The sequence below is a fragment of the Mytilus californianus genome, unplaced genomic scaffold (assembly GCF_021869535.1).
Source record: "Mytilus californianus isolate M0D057914Y unplaced genomic scaffold, xbMytCali1.0.p SCAF_1, whole genome shotgun sequence".
Lineage (NCBI taxonomy): Eukaryota > Metazoa > Mollusca > Bivalvia > Mytilida > Mytilidae > Mytilus > Mytilus californianus.
This window is the reverse complement of record NW_026262581.1, coordinates 704787-710786: the sequence shown is the minus strand read 5'-3', so window position 1 is coordinate 710786 and position 6000 is coordinate 704787. Positions and strand designations below refer to the sequence as shown.

The 6000-nt window shown below is 31.9% G+C and overlaps 1 long non-coding RNA gene across 1 annotated transcript; it reads right to left on the bottom strand.

Moving 5' to 3' along the window:
* Positions 1-680: 680 nt before the first annotated feature.
* On the bottom strand, positions 681-4072 carry LOC127726664 (uncharacterized). The gene is made up of 2 exons (XR_007993644.1): positions 3969-4072; positions 681-2339 (listed from the first exon to the last, which is right to left on the bottom strand). It is a non-coding gene; the product is annotated as an uncharacterized LOC127726664 (long non-coding RNA).
* Positions 4073-6000: the final 1928 nt, after the last annotated feature.

Sequence of the window (6000 nt, the reverse complement as noted above, 5' to 3'; positions counted from 1 at the left end):
TATGTATCAACCAATTCGTGATGGTGTCCATAACATTTACGAAGTGTCATTTTCAATCTTTCCTCCTCATAACTTTGTTGGATCAGTTTCTGCGTAAGGAGCACACTCCAAGAAAGACGCCAAGAAAAAATTTTTTGTAGATAATAGTACATTATAGTAAAACATAATGACATATACACACTTTCCCGATAAAGTACAAATTAAGTAAAATATAAATACAATGAGTGTACAAAATAAAAAAAAAACATTGTAAAACTTTCATGCGTCTAAATTGAAATGCTGGAACCAACCGCACTCGGAACGCCCAAAGCCAAAAAACCTGAAAGCTAGATTGACAAAATACCGTGCCACGCCAAGAGTCATACGACCAAAAGTAGCATAAAAGTACACATAGAAATAAAGGGAAAACAGCAAAGTTAAGATGATGACACACAACGTCAGCACCTAGAATCTATAACTCAAGACCAGTATGTATAATTTGTGAAGTTGGCAATGAAAATTTATCTATTAGTTTTCTGTTATTTGAAGTATACATGATAGACATACAAATACATAATGTCTTATTTTCGCTATTAATCAAGATGATTGCATTAGAAGCTTGCTTAAAATATATTATTTGTTTCATATCAATAACAAAAAACCCTTTCTAGTATCCAATGTTCGGAGTGTTTCACATAGTCCTAAGCATGCAATAATTCCCCAAATTTACCCTTTTTTCTACATTAAAGTTTTCGAGTACACTGATCTGCTCAATGTTAAGTGAACATGCAATATAAAATATCATCTGCCTAAATATAAAGATTTAAAAGTTGTGTCTGTTCTGGTTAAAAAATCAAGGAAAAATATTTAAAAAAAATAAAATAGGTCTCTCGAAATTCTGTACATGTGTGTGCGGTCATCTCGTTGTATTTGCATCAAATATGTGCATCCGTTTAAATCCCCATGTTACTTAATTTCAATATTGTTACTCTTTGCTGCATGTCAATGAATTTTTTCTTTCTGAATTTCACTAATATAGCTGTAAACATATGCGGTTAATTGACATGCTCTTATCAGGTGTAGATCTATTAGAAAAATAAATTGAAGTCGATATGCAAGTTTTTGCGTAGCAACTTTTTATATCAATTTTACACAAAACTCCCTAGCCTGATTTTCTAATTGTTTGCTATATTAAGAGAGAAATATTTTAAGCATGTTCAGGACGAGAACAAATTAGTAATAAATACAAAAGGTAGGTCCTGTAATAGAGCCCGTCCGGGATCATGGTCGGGGAATTTAAAACTGCCACTGGAAAATGAGGTTATATTGGATAGGAAAAAGTTTGCCTTGCAACAGGCCAGATACAGCCCCCTCAAATAGTTGTTGCAAGAGTTCTTAACATGCAGAAAGCGTGGCTCTCTCATTACAGGAGGCATCGGATTTAAAATTCCAATTCTGACCGGACTTGGCAGCGTACTTGTATATCCCGCTCAGCCAAACGGACGCCCTACTTTGACAAGGGTTTTACTGCCGGTCAGATGAAGATCTAACTGACAATAATTATATTCCCTCAGTCACCCTTGGGGGTTTAAAAATAAAGAAAAAAAATAGATACTCAACAATATTTTTTAGCGTACTTGCTATTTTCATCAATAATATTGTGTGAGGAACAAATAGTTCAAGAAACTGAAATGGTCGAAATTGCATATTTGCTCTAATTTAAATATTTGGCTGATTATTAATTTAAATATTGTAACTGTTATCAATTTAAGCATTCGGATTATATTTTTTTCAAATATAAGGATTGTTATTAATCTAGACACAGTCCTAAGGGATATACTTTTGGTGTTGTAGATACAATTAGAATAAGATAACTGTTATAGATTGAGCGCGTTTTATCTTCATTTTTTTTAACAGAAACGCGTAATATCATCAATTTCATGAACTTTTTTGTAATATGTACAGTGTAAAATACTCAATGTACATGAAGAAGTTATCCTTGAATTTTTTTCTTCGTAATTACAAGAAAATTGAGAGAAAAAATATTCAACGGATATTTTTTGTTTCATTATTATTTGAATCATTTTCTCTATTGATTCTTAGTAAATGATATAAGATTTAAGTTTGTTGATATCAGAAAAGCAAAACAAAATGTGGGAATATGCATCAAACACTTATTTTGCTGCTTTATTTTAATTCATCCGATAATAGGCTTTGATATATGGAAGGATATTTTGTTTGCGAAAGTACAAACAATCGAGCACATTCTTATTAGTTAATTATATAAATAACCTAGACTACAGTGTAACATACCTGGAAGATTATCCTAGTCTTCAGTCTTAGATTATTTTGCATCCAGTCTTTATCAAACAAAAAAACACATAATCCATCAACATATACATATACACATTAATATTTAGGTTTGTTTTTCTAAAACACCAAACAAAATCCTTTCATTCTCGCTACACGACGTGCTTCTCCAATAAATCTGGATGAATTTTATTGAAAATCTTTTTATAATATCTATACTTATTTTCATAAAAATTCTGTTTAGTTAATAAATGGTCAGTTTGATCTAAGAATTCTGACTGCAAATTATTTGCTACAACACGGGAAAATGAAAGGAAAACCACTTAAAATATAAATATTCAAAATTTTTGACTATGGAGATTAATTTCAATATTTGAGGTGTATTTAAAGTTTGCTAAAGTCCATGTCGTGAAGTTGAAACCATCCGTTCGAAAGTTTTAATGATGAGGTCGCGAGTTAGTTGACCGTTCTGGAATATCTGCGTTACAATTGACCACGGATATGTAAAAATTGTCATAACCACAATACCGTCTTCTTTTTCGCGATTGTGACATCACCAAATGAGACTTATCTCCAAATTTGTACTTGCATGAGCAACACGACGGTTGCCACATGTGGAGCAAAAAAATGCTTACCCTTCTGGAGCACCTGACTTCACCCGCGATTTTTGGTGTGATTTATGTTGCGTTACCTTCAGTTTTCTCTGAAATTTGTTCGTATTTTCGTCGTTTTTTGTTTTATTTATTGCCATGGCGTTGTCAGTTTTCTTCCACTTATTTCCACTCATGAGTTTTGAATGTACGCTTGGTATCGTCCGCCCCTTTGTTTCCAAATAACTATTCATTCATTAGAAATAATGGGCGTCGGCCCTACATGCCTGCTGCATTATTCCTCAGAACTGGACAATTATTTGGTCTTTCTCTACACAATCTGTACTTGTACGATAAGTTATATCCTGTTTCGAAATGTTTTCCATGAATAAAATTTTTTTTTAAAACTTATAACATGAAAGGTTGTCAATATAAAGAACAAAAATTGAAACGACATTGTTTTAAATAGCACTACTACTGAAATGTAATCTGCGCACTGGAATGAATCCAACTTGTTATGGATGCATGTCAGAAAGACACGTAATCTCATTGAACGGTACTATGCATTTTTGTTTTTTTGTACGGGTCTCTACACTTACACACATTTTAACTACTAAAGGGGTTGTTTAACGACCTTGACTGCCTATGAGGGTGTCGAACGATCGGTACATTTTAACTTCGTCACATTTTTATGTCTCTTTCGTATGTAAAAAAAATAGTGGTTGCATTTGATTGCTGTCTGCCCTTTGTTTTTTGCTTTTTGCATTTATTAGGCCGATGATTTTGGCTTATAATTTTTTTATCATGTTGTCATATCTTACTTTACGACATGTGTTTTGCTCATTGTTTAAGACTGTACAGTGCTTAATAGTTGCATAGATTCTTGTCTTCAACTGGATAGTTTTTTCATTAGACATTGTAATATATCACCCTATTTATGTTTAACCCCCTCTAAACCAACATTAAGCAATTATGACATATAGCCAGCCAACATCTCTCCTTATTCATACCTGTAAAAGATTATTGTAAATAACATGTTGTCTTTGTAATTTTGGTCAATCCAAGGCCAAATGTCACTGTAACACTCACCTCCAATTTCTTCTTTCTTTTAATATCATTTTTTTTTTTAACAATTCTTTAATGACAATAAGGCATATTCCAGTTCATCATGTCTTTAGATGTGTCTCTTTATACTCCTGATGATCGTATCTTTCTATGCTGTTTCTGGATTTTATATAAAATCAACTCTGAAGTACAAGTAGCGGTTTTAGAATCCAGCATGATGAATATCAGCAGGCTGATACTTTTAGAAACTGTTAGTTTTCTTCGATACGGTATTATGAATATTGATTTGACCTAACATGTGTTTGTAATCTATAACACCTGCATAAGAAAGTCATGGTTATTCAATTGCAGAAATTTGTGGTATTTTTTATATGTCCCTTTTGGATAAATTAACAAAGACAAGGTAAAAGATATATACAGACTTAATTAATTTTCCACTTTTTCAGATTGTTTACTCAAGTTGAACTCGTCATTTGCATTCGGACTTGATGAATATCAATAGTCCATTGTTAGAGATTGCACATGGACCTAAAAGTCGTTTGCTGTTTCTTTGACATATAATCAAGACATCTATATATGCACATGGCTTATGGCCAGTAATAACTGTGGTCTTCTGCAACTGAATATTAAACTAAAGCATTCGTACAAATCCTCAATTTTTCGTTTTAACTGAATGTAACGGATTACAGCTGAATACTAATAAATTTTGAAGTTAAGTAACTATCTTTCCATTCACTACCTTCTTTATGCACATGATCTGCAACACTTATATAGATTAACCAAATTGTCCGATGCATATATTTCCGTTGCCACATTTATAGTTTAGGTAATAAAGATTTTTGGAATTTCGAAATTTCCCATCAGTCAATCAGATTTTATTGAAAACTTAACCATCGTTTGTCTGAAAGACTTCATTTAAATGAACAACAATATCAATGTTTGAATAATGGAAATATTTAGATGCCCAGTATGTAATAAATACATTGGGTCTTATACCCAACTTTTGTCATCTATTTGATCAGAGATATATCCGTTTTAATATTTTCTCACTTGATTGAATGTTTCAAGAAGGGAATTATCATATTGGTTGCATTATGGTCAATGTGTTTCAATAATGAATTATAAATTTTAACATGGTTATTCAATCATTGCATCAACCGAATTATATCGGTTTGCACCAGTTTTGCTCATTCATTACCATGATTACTGATTTGTTATTTTATAACTCGAATGAAGCAAATTGTTTCCAATATATATTTAAATATATTTGTATTACTGTTAATTCAGAAATCATTGAGAGGTTTTTATTATTGCAAATAATGCGACTTGTTGAGTATTGCAAAAATAGCAATTCGCATCATTCTGATTCTAACATACATTTGTATGCAGCTTTTCCTGAGTTACAATAATTATTCATACATTTTGGTCTGTCATTTTAAGATCGCAATAAAAAATGCCGCAATAATTTCTGAATTAACAGTATGTAAAAGTACAAATAAGTTAACCCCTCCTGCGTATACAGTCCTTGGATGGTGTAAACTTCCCACTCACACCATACACCATTACACCATTCACCATACACCATTACACCATACACCTTGTGCCATTACACCATACACGTTACACCTTTGCACCATACACCTTACACATTACACCATACACCATTCCCCATTCTATCTACACGATCCGAAATAATCCATAAAGCAATTAAATTTCAAAGAAAGCGTGCGACTACAAAATTATTTATTTGATTTAAAAAACGAATTTTGATCACAATATTGTAAATTAATGTATAAAATTAAAATCTCCGTGGTCATGCCTATGATGGTTATATAAACAATACAGATTAAATATATATACATGTATTTGTAAATAAAGTACGCTTGTAATGCAAATTTATCCGCGATCTGCCTATCTATAAATTAAAAACGATATTGGTTACAATGCTATTATTATCGGTTTTAACATGTATCGTAAATCTTATAAACTTGGTTTTCAGATAAAATCGACAAACAATGCCAAAAATGAATACTTCAGGATGACTGGTACATGTACA